Genomic DNA, 19,526 nt, shown 5'->3' with positions numbered 1-19,526 from the left:
GCGCACAAGCAGATGTTATTTGTGAAGGTCGATAGAATTTTTCGCGATAGTATAATAAGATTTAGTAGGAATGGACTTTAAGATTAACCTAATACTCATCAAATCAGGAAGTTGATATAAAAGTTGGAATGGACTTTAGGATTAACCTAATACTCATCAAGTTAGGAAGCTTTGATGAAATAGTTGGAACGGACTGGCTTTCAAGGATGAAAGCGTAGGTTATTTATAGTAAGAAGATTATTCGTATACCCCGCAAGAATGGTGAGCCAAAAGACATATGGTTTACTTTAACAACCCGAGATCCCACAATGAAAATGGGAAGGGATGACAATGGATTTCATCCCGAAACTACTGAAAACAATAGGCAGTTATGACACTACCTGGGTTGTTGGTGATCGTCTCACCAAATCTGCTCACTTTCTAACCATGAAAGAAACCAATACAATCGATAAACCTACACGATGATACATAAAGGAAATTGTATCCCGTCACTTCGGCGATTCAAATTCTATATTAAGGACTACCCAAATCTTTCTTGATACTCATTCCTACGCGACTCTGAATCCTAACCTATTCCGAGAGATTTCTTATTCGATGATAATCATACCATCATCCTTCTTACTTCGATATTAGTCATGCCAGTTCGAAATTTCTAAAACCAATGGGAGGTTAATTCTCATCCTCATACTCTCCCTTTCGTATCTCACTTATAAGCAACAACTTCACACTTAAGCATTTTTGGTCAAAGGACTTATGCCCTAAAAATAGTCATCAACCACATTTAAATTCAACAGTTTTCATTACCTCGTAACATTTTTGCTCAAATGTTGCCCGAAATTTTCAAAAATCTTTTACTCAATCTTTTTCCAACTTGTAACATCCGAAATATGAAAATTTAGTTTGCCAAAATTTTACTTACACTATTTTACTATGCGACCCTCTCAAAGTTTTATAAAAGTAAATTTATTTTATTTGCCGTTCGTGCAAATTTTTGAAATCGTATATGCTATATAAAGTAAATAATTACTTATTTTTGACAAATACATATGAAATTCTACTTTCACTTTTACAAATCAAATCTTTTATTCATAAGATATTTACTTTGAATGGTACGTGTTGTACATAACTCTAATTTACTAAGAACTTCGTTTCTTTTATTACATTGTCACCTTAAACAATTTCCATAAAATTTTCGTTGCTTACCATGTAAAATTCTTCGTTTCTTATTCGTATCCAAATCTTCATAAAGACTTTACAACCTTCGAAACCGAGAGATTCATATGTGTGTATGTGATGAAGGCACTTACTACCACGTCATGCAGAGCCTTCGGGCATCCACTAACACCTAAACCATTCAAAATTTTTGCGTTACCCCAGGGATCTTATTTGCCACACTTGTCAGAGTAATGATCTTTCTTACATAATTCTAAGTCCTGAATTATTCCAAGGGATTCTCATCTAGCGATATCAATGCCAACAGTATTCCGACTTTAATATTAGTCATAACCTGTTTGGCATCTTTGCAAAATCAAGAAGCAATTAACTTCTCATCCTCATGCTCCATTCTTCATACCTCACTTCTTAGCAACGGCTTCGCACGTGAACATTTTTGGCCCAAAGACTTGTGTTATCAAAACTACATTTAATTTAATAGTTTTCATTACCTAGTAACGTGTCACCCGATGATTCAAAGATTTTCCACACAAAATCTCTTTTTCAAATCGTAACCTCTGAAATACGAAAAACTACGTTTATCAAAGATTTTACCCGTTGATTTTTACACGTTGTTTATTTACGCGGTCCTCGCGAGATCTATGGAAAAATGAAAGTACTAAAAGCTTTTCTGTCACTTATGCGATTTATAAACACATATATGTATAAATTTACCCTTACTTATTTTGGTTAGTACATACCAAGTTATACCTTCAAATTATTTAAAAATCGCTCCTCTATTGAGTTGTTTAACTTAAGTCAAATAGTTTTGTGCAAAATGGTACACATTGTACATACTTCTAAATTTACTAAGAACTTCGTTCCGTTTATGTTATCACATTAAACGTTTAAAGGTTTTCAAAACCTCCTCGGTTGATTTTATTAAAGGTTTTCGTATTAAACTACACCATGTATGGATCACACTTCTTCTCGCCCTCCGATTAAGATTTTTGCTAAAACCCCTTGAGCCACTCTGGATGGCAGTTTTATAAAATTTGTTAGAAAGTCTTTGCGCTCATAAAATGTTCCTTTTAGGGTTAAACATGGCAAAAACGCGGGCCGATAAATCCATCTTCTGAGGTGCACTTAGTGGTCACCCTATCGTAGGAAAGACACTAGACGGGTTTCTACTCTCAATGTTTCACGATTAATCGCAACACCCTCGTAAACATCATCTCTATGAAACATTAGGTTGAGGTACAAGAAATCATTTGGAGATTCCTTTCACTTAGAGAAAACCATTCTTTAGGACCAAGGGTTCACGTATCTTCTCATCCGCGCATCCCCATAAGTATAAGGATAAATTCGGATCAATCCGCTCGAAGAGTTCACTCCCATTCAATGATTACACCTTTCGTGCGATTTTCTTTCGGAAATGTAATATAGGATACTTTAAGAATCTTGTTATCCTCTTGGAAGGGACTGCTTAAGATGCCTATAACACGGATATGGTTACTCTACACTTTCCCTCCTTCGTTGGTTGCAACTATATGTTGTTCTAGTCAATGTAAACCCTAACCTCAACATGTAACTGAATGGATAAAGTTACATTATGGAACTGTGCTTTCATTCTAGCCAAGGATAAGTTCACACGTAGTATGTTGTGATCATCATGTTTCCTATTCTATCAGTCAGCTTTGTATTGCGACATAAGCGCTCAATGTTTTAGATGAGTTTAGTAACATTCATGATGCATTTTACGCATCCAGAGACAAAATCAATGTGTTGATCTCTTAGGACAAGAGACTTAATTAATGGCATATACCTATTCTTACTTTTAAACGCCCAAGTACCTTTCAAGGTAAATAACTCACTTCTGAGACCACGAGTCCCTCGAAACTTTGATACACTCCTTCTGATTCGAGTACGGTACCAATTTTTAGTCACTCCTCAAATTTCGAGACGAAATTTCCATTAACAGGTGGGTAATGTGACGACCCAGCTTTTTCGACTTGCCTTTGTGCCTTGTGTTTTTGCGTAACTGCGTTTTTGTGCGTACTGCGTTACTTTATTACTCTGGTAGCTTGTTTATACGTGTTATATATGTATATATACTTTAAAACGTTCCCTGGTATGATTAGAATGCTTAACTTGTCCTTTGGATGCTTTATAACCGTTAGCGATATTTGCCGTTACGATTAAACCGCGGATTGCGCGCACGTTTGACTTTTGTCGGAACCGGAACTTTTGGGCAGCGAAATATTAATTATTATTTTATAATAATAATTACTTGGGCCTTTGGGTGCTTAATTTTATTTATTTAATTGCTTAAGCCCAATAGTTAGCCTTTTTGGACTTTTTGCCTTGTTGGGCTCAAGCCCACCCTACTCTAGCTAGTGACCCAATTAATTAGCCCAACCATATTTACTAGTGGCCCATAATAATTAAATAAATCAATAATAAATTAATTAGTGAGTCATGAAGCATTATGGATAAGGTTTATCTACATGTCCCATTAGATTCTAGCATAAGGACACACTTTAGACACCATTAGCCAAAAAGCAAAAAGGTTGTCCTTCCTCCCCCCCCCCCCCCCCCCCACTATGCTGTCCACCACCATGCACCACCACCATTGCCATGTCATCAATCCATGTGATCCTTGAAAGTCTATAAATACTAGCCACTTTCCTTCATTTCAACACTTGATCATTTTGGTTTTTCACACACTTTCTTTCTTTCTTTTCCATACTTGTAAGTTTTCTTTTCTTCCTTTCTTTCCTTTCCAATTCGTGGTCATCATCATCATTATTGGAAGATCAAGTTTCCTTATAGCTTTGATCTTACTTATATCTTGTTGGTTCAAGTATGAATCCTTCAAGAACAATGAGGATTCAAGCTTCCTAGCTTTGAATCTTCACCAACATGTTAGATCTTTCTTTCTTTTACTTAAATCTTGTTATTTTGTTAAAAAGATTCAAACTTATGTTTGTAATCTTCATGTATCTTCAAGATCTAAGCTTTATGCTTCAAGATCTTCAAGAACACTTAAGATGCAAGCTTTCTAGCTTGAATCTTCATATCTTTTGTTGTATTTAAGTTCTTTTTACTTTGATCATGTTGTTTTGTCGAATAGATTCAAACTTGTGTTTGTAATCTTCATGTATCTTCAAGATCCAAGCTTTATGCTTCAAGATCTTCAAGAACACTTAAAGGTTCAAGCTTTCTAGCTTTGTGACCTTGTTACTTGTGTGAAATGGATCCAAGCTCTCTAGCTTAGGGTTCTATCACCTCATTTGATTTAGAAAATGTTTATGCTTGCTTATTTGTTGTAAAGTTTGTAGCTTTAGTTGTTTTGTGATTTGTTTTGATGTTAAGACTAAGGATATGATGTAACCTTGGTTCATCATTCATCTAAAACTCATGAATGAGTTGTATTCTTACTTGGTCTTAACATATTGTGTATTGATGGTGAATCCTTAGTCAAAGTGATGCTAAGTCATCAACGAGTTGTACACTTGAAGCTACAAGCATCAAGGATGAGAACCGTGATGAGCATCAAGCACTAAGAATCCCACCGGAGCACCTTAACCTCTGTTTTTCTTGTCTGATCAGGCTCCTGGGCTACTGGAAAATTTGATTTTCAGATAGCCTAGTTCGAGTAGATGAATTTTCGTTCAGACTCGTCTCAAACCGAGTTACGGTTTGTGAGTTATGGCCTTTTCCGTGTGGTAACACCTTTGTAACGTCGTGCTGAAAATTCGGACCTACTCGCACTCCGACCGTCACCACGGTCAAACTAAGTCGAGTTTGAGTCTAGGAATTGGTCAGCAACTATAGGACTCCCATACGGAGCTATGGCCACTGATTTTGCGTGTTTTTGATTTACGTAGAGGCCGTAGCAGCTGATCCATTTCAGCCTATTGTTTCGACCTCTACATTTGACTAGTTTACTTAGATTATGAGATGATGATTGATGATGACGACGACACTTAAACTTAATTATGAACTATTTGAACTCGTATAGACAACCTACTGACTTAGTGACCTTTTACTTAGGTTGACGACCATTCGGACCGACTTACTACTTGCCTACTTTCGTTACAACTTGTCTTGCTTATTCACTGTGAGTTATAGAATCCCTTTTTACTACTTTTACTATTTTTGGGACTGAGAATGCATGCGCTTTTTATGCGTTTTACATAATAGGCATGAGTACTTAAACTTTGTATGTATGTGGGTTATATAACGGCATAAACTTTCCCCTTAGCACGGTAACATTTAACTATTGGTTTTTGAACCGGTAGACGCGAATCTTAGATATGGATCCATAGGGTTTGACATCCCCACTCGGGCTAGTCGCGCTAGCATTTAACGGGTGTTTAATACTTCGAGGTCATATGCACTCGCCAGGTGTACTTTTAGGGGGTTATATATTTACGTTAAGTCTAGTTACCGCGTGCCCACGGTTATACATATACTTTATCATACTGATTTGATTTACTGCTTTGAAACGCTTGTTTGAAGCACTGAAATCTCGTGGCCTATCTTACATTACTGTTATAACTTAAACTATAGCTCACCAACATTCGTGTTGACTTTATAAGCGTGTATTTCTCAGGTGCTTAGAGGTTTAATGCTTCCACTGCTTTTCTTGTAAACTCCACTGCTTTTTTGACAATAATCAATACATCCAAGAAACACAAATAACTATAAGACCGACATCCTTCAATTACTGTAAGCTTTACACTTTGAAAGCAATAAGAATAAGAATGGGAGCTTCAACAATAGAAAAATGTGTGCTTAAATTAGTGCATCCAGGTAGGCACGTCGAGTATCATCGAAGATCAATAACAGCTGCTGAAATCATGAAGAAGAATCCTAGACACAGTATCACTCGCCCCGATTTTTTTAAGAATCCTGATATTGTGGTTCGTCCTGAATCCGTTATGGTTCCTGGACAAGTGTTTTACATCGTCCCAAACAAAATCGTTCATTCTCTGATGAAAAACAAAAGTCAAAAAGTTGACCAACCCTCTCCACAACAAACCGTGCCTCCAAATACGGGTGAAGACTACAAATATAGTTCCAAACAAACATCGCCGTGTAAATTATGGGCAGGAACAACACCATTGTACAGTTTTGGGTCGAGCTCATGTGACTGTACTGACACGTCACCTCAGGTTGAAGAAAGGCCTGAAGGATCTGTTTTAGATGATGTGGTGGACGATAGTTTGACTTTGACTTTTCTAGCTAGAAACTATTATCTAAATAGTAACAGGTCTACTGTATGTTCAATGCCTACAGATTATGGTGAACAACCGAGGTGTGATAAACAAGTGAAGAATTTGAAATCCTGCATGAAGAAAGAGGGCGGTGTTCGTGTTTTGCCCAACCTGAGAGTGAGTTTTGATGTTACTACATTGATCGATTATTAAATATGAACTTGTGTTGTTAATATTCATTACTCCATTTCTGTAAAACACATCGAAAAATAGGAAGAAAGACTAAAATACCCTCACATGTTTTGCACATGATTGACTTAACGGCTGAAATTGACGACGGGAGAACGAGGGATGTAGATTTTTGATACATTAAGGACGAGGAATGCACAAAAAAAAAAGAAAGAAAGAAAAAAAAAGGACATGAAGTCAAATTTGATGTAAAGTTCAGGGACGAGGAATGAAATTTTGTCAAAAAAAAAAAAAAAAAAAAGAAAAAAATATACATGCGCATATTTCAAAAACAATTAAAGCTTGAGCATCTTGATTATATAGTGAGTTTCATTTGAGTTTGACTCTACTTATTGTAACTTTATATTATTTTTGTGTTAACTTGTCAAACAGAGTCGAAGTTATCTCAGTTAACATTCAATCACAAATGCTTGAGTTAGTATTGTACTAGAAGAATATGACTTTATTTGACCTCTTATTTCAACCCTGACGTGTTACTAGAAAGCAACTAATATCATTTTATGTCTGATTGTGACTTTTTATTTAAGAGATCTTTGTCGATAATTTGAAATGTTTGTAAATGTAAAAATTAAGCGCCCATAAGACGGGTAAATAAATCTATTATCACTATCACTATCACTATCATTCTATACCTTAAAAGAGGGTTTTTATTAACTAATAAATATTTTTAAAACCCCCTTCAATACCCTTAGATCAAAAAATTACATCCTATCCTAATACCCTTTGATCTAATGGCTAAAGATCATCATCTAACACTATTAGCTAATAAATACATTTTTAACATTAATCTCCCTAAATTATCCCTAAACCCCCAATCTGTAATAATATAATACTCCGTATTAAACACGGGACAAATTAACAAAAATAGGGGTTCTCGACATCTGATTCATTCACCATATGCAAAAATAAACAAAACCCTATCATCATTGTTTAAACCCTATCATCATCTCCAGCGATTGTCTCTCCATCTTCGATCAAAGAAACTTTTGATATCTGTCTCTGATTCATTCTATTCTATTTATATGTTGATATCCCGCGAATTTGTAAGTAACCTTCCGTTCTCAACTTACGTTTATCACAATTCTGATATTAATAAATCTAATTTATGTTTTGTTTTGAATTTCAAATATTAGGGCTCTTACAAGCAATCATTAATACAGTCACCACCATCGCCGAATTCTGTTCTAAATTATGGCTTCGAAAACAGATAGTTAATCTGTGAGAAAGGGTAGAGATCGGATAGAGGGTGCAGTTTCTGGTGATGAATCTCAGTTGTCAGATCTATGTAAGTATAATTTTCGCGACCCTAAATAATCGATTAAGGTGTTAATCAGCTTCTTATTAATCAGTTTATCAGCACTTTTTTTATTAATTTAGATTTTCGAAATTTGTTCTGAAGTTGAAACAATTACATAATAAGGTAACCATCAATGACTGAATCTTCGTGATTTGTAGAAATTGTTCAATAAACGATTGATGAATTACATACTTATGATTGGTAATTATCTCATATATTAATAAATGATCATATGTTAGTTTATTTGAGTTTTGTAATGTTTTTGCATTGCCCCGTGTTTATTTGAGTTTGGGTGTTTTCTTCATATCAAAGATTATGGATTATAGATTGAAGGATTATTTTTGTTGTCCCCATGTTTTAATAGAAATAGAGAATGAACTTCATCACATCAACTAAATTGATTTAGGTTGCGAGTTGCGACACACAAGATGAGTAGGAAACTGTCTGAGATGGAAATGAAGCTCACGGAGCCATGGTTATGCAATTGAAAATAGGACTCTGGCCATTCTTTGTTGTGAATTTATGTACGGTACACGCGTTTTTGAGGCTGAAAACCAAACATGTCTAAGGTACAAAACCTATACACCAGTTATATCTATTCGTTCGGTTATGAATAAAGTAGTAAATAGTCTAATGTGGTATTAATTTATGTTTTAGTTTATTAAACAAGATGGTTTAATTAGGATGAAGGTAATTTTGACCAATCGATGTATACCAAATTATATTGTGCTATAAATACCCATTTTGAATTGTTATAGAACTTGCAGATAGACTTCATTTTTTGTATATTGTTATTGTTATATGAATAAAGTTATATGAATTTCAATATTGTTGTTGTATCGTCTATAAAATATGCTTGTCCATTTACTATATCTTGTCAGTTATTTGTGATTCAATGCTGGTAGAACAACACATAAATGATTATCATATTGTATATTCGGGTCTTTTATGTGTTCGATTCATATAGAGGGCATAAGTAGAGAAACATATAAATGATTGTGAACTGGTGTTTTTTGTGGGGTTTTTTTTTTTGGCATTTTTAGGTGATCTCGCATTACGAGCTAAAATCCTGGTCTTTGTCTTCATTTTATGTATTTTTGATTATTATAGTTTTTGCAAATAGGGTGGAGGTTAGGAGGACAAAAACATTGCAAGGGTGGGTAAAAATGTTATATCCGTTTATGAAACATGCACGAATAGTTTTATTGACAACAAATTCTTACAAGTTGATAAAGCCACGGATTTAAGTTGGTCCCCTTCTGATCACTTAATTTGCACTTTTGTTTTCATGAACTTGGTCGTGTTAATCAACCCGAAAAGTAAGTACGAATTTTAAGTCTAGCGCGTGTAGTTACTTATATTTGGCGTTTGTAGCCCACGCCGTTTTGAATTTTATTGAGTTAGCCATTTTATGCCTACATGTATATTCAGATCATATCTGGTTTGAATAATTTTATTTTTAATTTTCTTGATCTTGCTCTAGGGTTAGTTCTATTAACTCCATTTGGATTATGAGTTATTATGAAATTGTACAACATGAATTTAGACTCCGAAGTTAGAGCCATGAACCTAAACCACTCTCACATACATGAGTAAAAAATTGTGTGATATTTTTGTGTTTATGATATTGGTTATACAGAATATAGCTTTGGAACTTACTCTTGGGATATAGGCCATTGAATCTAAAATAATTTATTGAGATTTTACATGATTATGTCGCATACATCTCTTATCAAGTGGGTAACTCTCAATTCAGGTATTTGTCTTCTTTGCAGGTATCTTCTTGCCATTGAGTGCTAACTTAATACATTTAAAACTGAAAAAGTATCTAGATTGGGTAGTTGTTAAATTATTTGAGTTTGGGTTAACCATAAGCTAATTATGAAATGGAGCTCAATCAATTAAAGCAAGGGAAAAGGCTGTGTAAGTTAAACTCTGTGCTTTTGCATTGTAATGAAATACATCATTATCGCAGTTTCTATGTGTGTAATCAGACTCCTGTTATGTAGAAGTGTTAAATATTATGTAGTAGTGTTAAAGAGTGCGGTTTAGGTGACTACTTGAAAAAGGTTTGGGTCATGATTTGTGGTTCTGTACTGATCATGATTTACAAAAACAATTTCACACTATTGCTACAACTTTTTTTGTAAAAATAATTTCAATCTTTATATGCAAAAGTTATATTATAATGTTCACACCTAAGTTTGGATTGGTATCAAACTTAATTATATAATACGTATGAGCTAAACATTATATTTCATGTTTACCCTTAACTTGATATGATATATGCCTTTTAATTGTAGTACAAGATGATGGTGGAAATAAATGAGCAAACAGAGAATATGAAATTTATTCAAACTATGCTTTGGCAACCCCGTATCATTTCAGCAACTAAAGAAGTACTCTAGAGTCTCCGGGTTTTTCCGATTTTCTTGCTACGCTCAAAAGCGCAGCCTCTGCATTTCTTCATCGTAGGGTTTGCAATTTCGTTGAAAATTGATAGTGGTCAGTGATGCGATTTGGTTTGCTGTTTACCCTAACTTGATTTTTATTTGTTTGGTATGTTGAAATTAATTTGTTTATGATATTGATTAAGGTGGGTTTCTTATTAGTTGTGTGATCGATTTACTGTTTTTGTTTTCACGAATTTGCTGTTGAAAGATAAGCTTGGATTGTATGTCTCGGGCATTTTAGATGAAATAGAAGGGAGAGTATTCAAAGAGTTGGAGCAACGTGAGTGGAGACTCTTCTAATTGAAAGACAACGCCTATGGAGGTAATTTTACATTACATTCTATCTTTACCTGCGATTTTGGTGTGTGATTGGAAAGTCGATAGCATGCTCCCGTATCTGTTTATGGTTGCAGTGGACATGCATCAAAGAAAGAGTGCTCATAACCTACTGGAAGGTTGAAGTTCTCCTAATAACCAATTTTTATTTATTAACTTTTACCTGACTATGGCTGCTACCACATTTGATATGTGCACAATAAATAATCTATGACTTACCATATCCTCACAACTTACATGGGTACACGTTATTTTTAAAAAGGTGTTACTCATATTGCATGTTATGTAGGTTTTTTTATATACTTATTATAAGATGGGATTTGTTATTGACATATATTAGTGAACTTGTTGAAGAGGATCCATTTTTACAAGATGTAAGATTTAACCATCTTTTTACGAGTAATTTAAAAAGATAAATTATATATCTATTTTATTATAGGTGAGTTAAACGCTACTGTGTATAATGTACAATGGTATGCATATATGTCTATTAATTTTAGGTTATGCTATTTGATTATTGAAGTTTTACACTTGGATTTGAAGGCTCTCAATTGTTATATTGGGAGATCAAGGTTTGTGTCAGAGATCAAGATTTGAAGGCTCTCCATTTGAAGGAGTAAGTTGCAACTTGCAAACAGTTATCCATGGTTCACGTGACCATTTATGTAATTATATTTTTTTTTTCTCTTCAACTAGTCTTTGTATCACTACAAGTTTTGTTTAAGCTTTGCATTGTTAGCTACATTAGATAGTTGCATTGTTAGAAATTGTTCATTCTTAATTCTTTATATGATCATGTGAAATAAGTTCTTTTATGCAGATTGTAGCTAGATTGTGGTTGCTAAGCCCATTAGTAATGCTATAGGTAGTAATATGGATGGATCGTAATGACTAATGAATGGTTCATGTCATCTTTTTTTGCATTGTGGTTGCTAGAAGTTTATGGTTTTGAAGCAAAATGAACAATTTTAAACAATTATGTAAAAATTAATTTTACATTTATGGTTTTTTCCTATAATTACACATTTAAACTTTTAAAATGTTATATTGTTTATTTGTGTTATCATAGTAGAAGATTGTATTAAAATATCATCATTCCATAAAAGTCGCGAAATCGCGAGTCTTTAACTAATACCCATTACCATTAATACACCCTCAATCCAACGATCATTAATCATTCACTAAAAATATTAGGTAATAAATTAATTTAAATACACTCCATCTTTAAAATAACCTTTTCTAATAATGAACCACACACAAAATCGTCCTTTTTCCCAACTGAGTATTTTATATACTCTATTCCACAAATCCTCCACCTACTTCTCCTCCCATAAAATCCCATCTCCATTGAAACACGATACGATACACCACATCAAAATAGGAAGACGATTTAATCCACTTGATTTCATCTGCTTCAAGACCAGGTTTGTAATTGTGTTTTGTCATTTTTAGGGATTTCTTTCCTTGGTAGCTATTTTGTTCAACGATTATTGCTCAGCTGGGTGTTTTGTGTCGCTCTGTCACCGTCATCACCACCAGACCAACAAAGCTGGCGATCGTTGTTGCAGCCAACACCACCACCGCCGCTTCACCATTGTTGACACTACCATTTTTTCCTATGAAACCCTAAATACACATCTCACGTAATCGTAAGTTATTTTCTTTAGTTATTTTTTGTAGTTATTTTTTATTTTGGATAGTTATAGACTATAGTTATTGGTATATAATAAACATCTTCAAAATCATACGGTGTCTATTAGTTAATGTCTGATCATGTACAAGGTGTTTTCTTAGGTTTATTTGCTTAATTGCATTATTGTTACATGAGATTTGTGTCAGCCTGGGACATCAAAATTTGTAGATAAGTTTGGTGTGTTTTACGTTAGTTTATCGTTATATTTATAGATTTTTGTTCAGTAGCTATGAATTTCTCCAGTAATTTGTTTTCGATAGATGATAGTCGATCAACCACTAATTGTCGACTGCCCAGTTTGCAAGTGCTCGATCCTGCGGTTGATAATTGTGTTATGCTAAACTCGCGTGTTGTTGTCCGTTTGCCTGGAGTGCGTATCACTATTCGTACTTATGTGTTGGTGAAGGGTAAGCTTGTACATTAATCTTAATTTCTATCAATCTGCTATGTTTGTATGCATGAATCATCGTCTGTTTTAGTACATGTTAGTTTGAGTAAAAGTTTATTGTGTTGGATTACATTGTTGCTTGGTTGATTGGTTGGTCTCTAATATTGGAGTATTCACTTGGTGGTGCTGCTTGCTGTTGCTCGTGGCATATCCCCAAATATGGTATGTGTGGGTTGTGTTCACGCGTATGTATAGTGAAATGATCAAATAAAAACATATTTAACCTAATAGGCAAAGCAAGATTAAATTTTCAAACTAACGAACGCATACAATCTTTTAAGCAAAAATGTTGACCTTATTTCAATTTGTTCATCAGTTGAAGATATGCATTTTACCAATCCTTACTGCAGGTTAGTGTTGGTAAATTGTTTCCATTTACTGTTGTTACGGTTTCGATCTTAATTCTTAGATATATTCCTCCCGAAATTACCCTCGTGCAATTACCATCAGGAGAGACCATCGATAATGATATTACATATATTTATGGTGGAAATGAAAAAGATTTAGCGGGCCATTATCATACTCAAAAAGGTGCAGCCAATGTATGATTCAGTTCTCGAATTATTTTTCCCTTTAATTTTATTGCTACTACCTCTGAAAACATGTTACTACTAACTTTAGTCAATTTCAGTTAGGGGTTTTCAACGGGTTCGGTTTCGGTTTTCTCGAGTTTGCAAACTTCAAGACTAATTTCGTAACCGATTCTAAATTCTAATTTTAACAGACCTATTAATCAATTTCGGTAAAACTGATTTTAAGAATATAGATTGATTTGGTCAAAAGTCCAAACTGGGTGAATTGGAATAACAAAGATTTAAGCTTTAGATTTTACGAGGGTAATGTAGCGTCTATTTATCTTAGTTATCCGCCCCTTTTGTGATTTTAATCAATGAGCAACTTCATACTTCATACAATAATATCACTTGAATGTGTCACTCCATTATAATACAATTATTTACAAAATATTGAATATATCACTACATTATAATAAAATTTCTTACAAAACCTGCGATATTTGTATTTTTATAATTTTGAACTTTTGAAAAATTTATTGTTTATTCGTGTTCGGGAGAATGTCGTATATACCCCTATTAACCTATAAAATAACATATATACCCATATAATATCATATATATCCCAATTAACCTTTAAAATTAACATATATATATCTAACTAAGTAAAATAATAACATATATACCCAATATAAATACTAAAATTCTCAAATTAATCCATTTCATTGAACAATTTATGGGTTTAGATTTAGCTTTGAGGTTGTTATTATGGTTAGAGTGTCTTAAAATTTCATCATTTCATAAAACCCGCGAAATCGCGGGTCTTTAACTAGTATACATTAAAAGAGAGTTTTGATTAGCTAATAAATGTTTTCAAAATCCCCTTAATTACCATTAGATTAGAAAATTACATTATAATACCCCTTAATCTAACGGTCCTTAATCATCCATTAAAAAATTAGCTAATAAATCATCATTAGCTAAGTTATTTGTCCTTAATACCCTTCAAATTAAAATAAACACGGGTGATTCTATGAAAATTAGGGGTTCAAACATTGTGTGTTTATTTCACACCCAACCATAGCTCTCTCCATACGTAACAAAAAACCCAGACGTTCATCCTCTTCCTCTGGATAAGGAATTCGTTCATCACCATATAATTCATAATGTTAGGGTTTAGATTCCCTCTTTTTCAAATTAAGGGTTTAGATTCCCTTAATTTGAGGGTACTTCGTGCAATTGTTTTAACCCTTTTCGTTAATCGTTCCAGGTTTTTTAAAATAGGTTAGAGTTAGGGTTCAAGACCATTACATTCATTCACTAAATCATCATCGACACTAATCAAATCATCATCGATTTGAAGGTATTTTAACTGATATAATAAACCCTTTCTTTTTAGTTATGTTTTTAGCATCATTGATCTAATTCTATCCCTGTTTGATCTAATCATAAATCTCATGTTTGTAGGTGCTGGAAGAACGGGTATGATTGTTGAAATCTTTTTTAGGTTTATGTATTTTAGATATGAATTAGATTCTCCATTTTATTATAGTTGTTTGATGATCAATGAGTTGTTTTGTGATATTGTTAGGGTTTATGATCAATAAGTTGTTTTGTGAACTCCAAACTGGGGAAAACAGAGGAAAAATTGCAGGTACATACCCTAAGTTATATCACTTTTGAAGGTCATATTGATTGTAGGTGTGCTGTATAAATATTTGAATATACACTAAACTTGTGTCAATTCACTAAAGTTGTGGCAATTCACTCTTTGATACAACTAATGGTTGCAATTATTGTCTGTCTGTTAGTCTCTTGACTTTTGTTAATTTAGACGTAATCGGTTATATTGAATGTATGTTGAATGTGTTACTTTGACTACAAATAATTACTGTGCTGGAATAATTTTAATGTTTTAAAGTATGACCCAAGTCAATGAAGCAATTGGTCAGTGGGAATGGACTATAATTCCATAAGAGGAAGAACAAATATGAGCTGGAGAGAATTAATGAGCTGCTACAGGGAGCCATGCCTCTAAATTCAAATGAGGATGGATGGTTTTGAAATTTAAAATCAAGTGGTAAATTTTCTGTGAAACATCTCTCCTCACTTTTAGACAAGCAGTTATGTGGTAACAGTGGATCGGTTTATCGTCATGGCTATATTGCATGCCGAAGAAAATAAATGTCTTCGTTTGGAGATTAACGCAAAACAAAGTGGTGACGAGACAAAACTTGGACAGGCGTGGTGTGCAACTAACCTCAGCAGGTTGCCCCTTCTGTGATGGGCATCCAGAAGACATCGATCACATGTTTACTAATTGCATGTACATTAAACCTCTATGGCGAAGCTGTTTCTCCTAGTGACAGTGTAATGTCCCGATTCGAAGTGTTGTCTATAATGCAATCAGCTCCGTGAATTACCAACTCGGATCAGAAAAGGTGAATAACTCCTTCCTTGCCATTAGATATACCTAATTTGGCTAATATGGAATTGGCAAAATAAACTGATTCATGGGACTTCAGAACAGAAGACTGCAGTTTTAAAGGAAGACGTGATGGTCAACTTAAGGATCTCTATGACTTTCAAACCGAAAAGGAGTAATCAACTAATGAAGGCTGACTTTGAGACCTGGAACTCTGGAAGACTGACCCCATTCAGTTAATTCTTTAAACTTTTTTCAAGGCGATTTTGTAGTTCCAGTTTCATAGAGAAGCTTAAATACAGCAGGTAGGTATCAAAATAATAGCAAGGTGATTGCTGGAGGTTGGTTTGGTCAAATGGAATAGATGATCACAGTCTTTATAATTTGGTATCTTCCTTTTTGGTGTTTTCATGATATGGCCTTTACCTTGTGGGCCTTTGGTGTATGTAAACATTAATATTCTTATCTTTGTGAGTAATTAAAATAGCCTTAAAAAAGTGTACAATGCAATAAGATTGCAATTATGGTGGATAAGAAGGGTTTGCATGATCGACTTATTCACTACAACAATAAAAGTCCAACCTCTAAGATGAAGGAACGGACGTTCTAATGTGCTATGTTTCATAAATATTTCTTTAATGTTTTAAGTAAAGCAAAACTATAGTTGAAGTTATGATTTCAATTTGCTATTGTGAATCTTTTAAAATATCACAATTCAATAAAAGAATTTGGATTGTGAAGACATAATGTCTAATAATATATACATAACTATAATATATTCACCACCATATTCTCTAATAACCTTCAAATTGTCACTTTTGGCATATTTTGTTATTAGGGGTATAGGTTTCAGCGATTTTTGATTACATCTAATTCGATAGTTTGCGTCTCATTCGCTAAATCTACAAGTCATACGAACGATTTTGTTTGTAGGTGAATTTAGGGTTATTGACTTCAAACACTCACTAGTGTAAAGATATGACGTGATGTTGTGTTCGGAAACGTTTCATTTACCTTCAATCTCATTTGTCAAGCGAGTTCAAGATTCAAAATGTGTATATTTTGATTTCCACGTTATGGTAAATTCGTATTATTTTAATTAAATCTATTAATTTTTATTATTGATTATTTTCTCTTTTCTCTTTTCAGATTTCTTACTGTTTAATTAGGCTTGAAGAAATTCATTTTTTTTTTCATTAGAAGGTATTAGTTTAGTTATTTCTTAATTAGGTTATGATCTAACTATTAAGTGCTAATATACTAATATTTGTCGATTTAAGTGTCATGTAGGATACCAGAGGAGTAGAACTTGTTGCGCGCATTGTCAGCCACTTGGAGTTAATTTTGAAGTTTTCTGAAGGGACTAATAGCAACTGGTATGCATCTCTATCTAAGACCTGTAAGACCATAGATAACGCAGCGTTTGTGGCCCCTATGCCGCCTACATGGCGTGAGAAACGCCCCACAAACGGGGCGTTTGTGGGCGTTTGTGCTGGGGCGTTTTATCGACAAACACGATGAGGAGAGAGGGCGTGACAATGAGGTGGCAGTTCATGATTGGTTCTAGATATTTTATCTCTCCAACTTCAATTTATTTACACCTCAAATACCAATCAAATTTTACCACGTCACCCACAAACGCCCTTACAAAAGCCCCCCATTACAACTTCCTCATTCCCTTGTCATGGCCATGTCAGCGGCTTGCCCCCAAAAGTACACCATATTCACTTCACCTCACAATCACCATTATCCGTGGTATAATATATAACTTGAAATGTTCGTGAGCCACTTTTTTTTCTTGTGAACATGATAACAATTCATAATTTGTTATGTATATGTGTATCATTCATTTCAGGATACACTAATAGTCTAATACGTTCTTTTGTATGAAATGCATTACAGTAACATGACTGCAATACATAATCTCTCATGTTGTATTGGTACATGAAGGAGGAGCAACATATGAAGCGAAAAAAGCAATCATGCCCATAGAAAGATCAATAACTATCAGGAAGAGCGTAAATTTGGTCCTCATGTTAAAGAATAAATATTTATCACCTTTCATACATGGCGAAAAATTTGCTATATGTGAGTTGCCCGTCTAACCTAAAGGGTGAAGGTGTAGCAGTTAACATTTTAATATTTTATTTGTATTCCATTTTCAATATTCAAAGTAATTCTGTTTTGATGAAGTTTTCATTCAATGGAATGGAGTTGTGCAGCAGTTAACTTGGAATGATGAAACGGGTCGTTGGAACGTTTTGTTAGGGCAGCATTCGATTGGTTTCGAAGAGTATAATAAGTGTGGGAATTTTGGCATTTGTCAAACAAGGAATGGTCCGAATTTTTGTTATTGTATGTACGGGTTTGATTTGAATTTTTCCTAATGATCTAATAATATACACTTATAGTACAAAACTAAATTTTTGACAAGTAATATAAGCTTAATGGATAAAAAGGATTAATGTTGAGAGTTAATGGTTTAAGGTTTAGGAATTGCTATTTAGGGTTCACGATTTATGGTTTACAGTATAAGATTTAGGGTTTAGGGTTAAGATTTTAAAATTTATGCTTTAGGGTTTAGAGTTTAGGATTAGGGTTTAGTGTTTAGGGTTTAGAATTTAGGGTCAAGGGTTTCGGGTTTAGAGTTTAGGGTTTAAGTTTTAGGATTTATGGTATAGAGTTTAGGGTTTAGGGTTTAGAGTTTTATGGTTTATGGTTTAGTGTTTAGGGTTTAGATAAAGGGTTTAGGGTTTAGTGTATATGGTTTAGGTTTTAGAGTTTGGGGTTTAGGGTTTAGATTTTAGAATTTATGATTTAGGGTTTAGTGTGTAGGGTTAAGGGTTAGTGGTTTAGGGTTGATTTAGGGTTTAGATATAGGGTTAAGGGTTTAGAGTTTAGGGTATAGGGTTTAGGGTTTATGGTTTAGACTTTAAGATTTAGATTTTAAAATTTATGGTTTAGGGTTTAGGGTATAGGTTTAGGGCTCCGGGTTTAGTTTTTTACAGTTTATGGTTTAGAGTATAGATATAGGGTTTGGGGTTTAGTGTATATGATTTAGGGTTTAGGGTTTATGTTTTAGTGTATAGGGTTTAGGGTATATGGTTTAGGGTTTAGGGTATAAATTTTAGAATATAAGATTTGGGGTTTAGAGTATAGGGTTTAGGGTTTAGAGTTTAGGATTTATGGTTTATGGTTTAGTGTGTAGGGTAAAGGGTTGGTGGTTTAGGGTTTAGGGTTTAGATATGAGGTTTAGGGTTTGGAGTTTAGTGTATAGGGTTTATGGTTTAGTGTGTAGGGTTTAGGGTTTAGGGTTTATGGTTTAGTGTGTAGGGTAAAGGGTTGGTGGTTTAGGGTTTAGGGTTTAGATATAAGGTTTAGGGTTTAGAGTTTAGTGTATAGGGTTTAGGGTTTAGTATTTAGGGTTTATGGTTTACAGGTTAGGGTTTAGGGTTTAGATTTCAGAATTTATGGTTTAGAGTTTAGGGTTTATGATTTGCGTTTTAGGGTTTAGGGCTTATTTAGGGTTTAGTATGTTTAAGGTTTAGATTTGGGGTTTAGGTTTAGGGTTTAGTGTTTAGGGAACGAGATATGTTGATTGAATTGCCAGTAGAAAATTAAGATCGCTAGAAGGAGTATTAATACATAATATGTAGGAGGCCACAGATATATGCACAATATTTACTTTGGTAGAAGTTCTGAAAGGACAAAAACATTAATCATATGTTTTATTAATTTA

At 33.9% G+C, this 19,526-nt stretch overlaps 2 long non-coding RNA genes across 4 annotated transcripts; both read left to right on the top strand.

The window, feature by feature from the left end:
* Window positions 1-7,527: 7,527 nt before the first annotated feature.
* LOC139847759 (uncharacterized) lies at window positions 7,528-11,522 on the top strand. Of its 2 annotated transcripts, XR_011759661.1 has the most exons (7): window positions 7,528-7,666; window positions 7,757-7,908; window positions 8,327-8,489; window positions 9,560-9,676; window positions 10,224-10,695; window positions 10,787-10,828; window positions 11,233-11,522. It is a non-coding gene; the product is annotated as an uncharacterized lncRNA (long non-coding RNA). The 2 variants fall into 2 exon arrangements; XR_011759662.1 differs by lacking the exon at window positions 10,787-10,828.
* A 2,899-nt stretch (window positions 11,523-14,421) lies between these two features.
* On the top strand, window positions 14,422-16,526 carry LOC139848138 (uncharacterized). 2 transcript variants are annotated; one of them, XR_011759846.1, is made up of 4 exons: window positions 14,424-14,530; window positions 14,633-14,725; window positions 14,830-14,844; window positions 14,954-16,526. It is a non-coding gene; the product is annotated as an uncharacterized lncRNA (long non-coding RNA). The 2 variants fall into 2 exon arrangements; XR_011759845.1 differs by having other exon boundaries at window positions 14,422-14,725.
* Window positions 16,527-19,526: the final 3,000 nt, after the last annotated feature.

The sequence above is a fragment of the Rutidosis leptorrhynchoides genome, chromosome 5, assembly GCF_046630445.1.
Source record: "Rutidosis leptorrhynchoides isolate AG116_Rl617_1_P2 chromosome 5, CSIRO_AGI_Rlap_v1, whole genome shotgun sequence".
Taxonomy (NCBI): domain Eukaryota; kingdom Viridiplantae; phylum Streptophyta; class Magnoliopsida; order Asterales; family Asteraceae; genus Rutidosis; species Rutidosis leptorrhynchoides.
The sequence above is the reverse complement of the archived record's forward strand: the minus strand, read 5'-3'. Positions and strand labels throughout refer to the sequence as shown.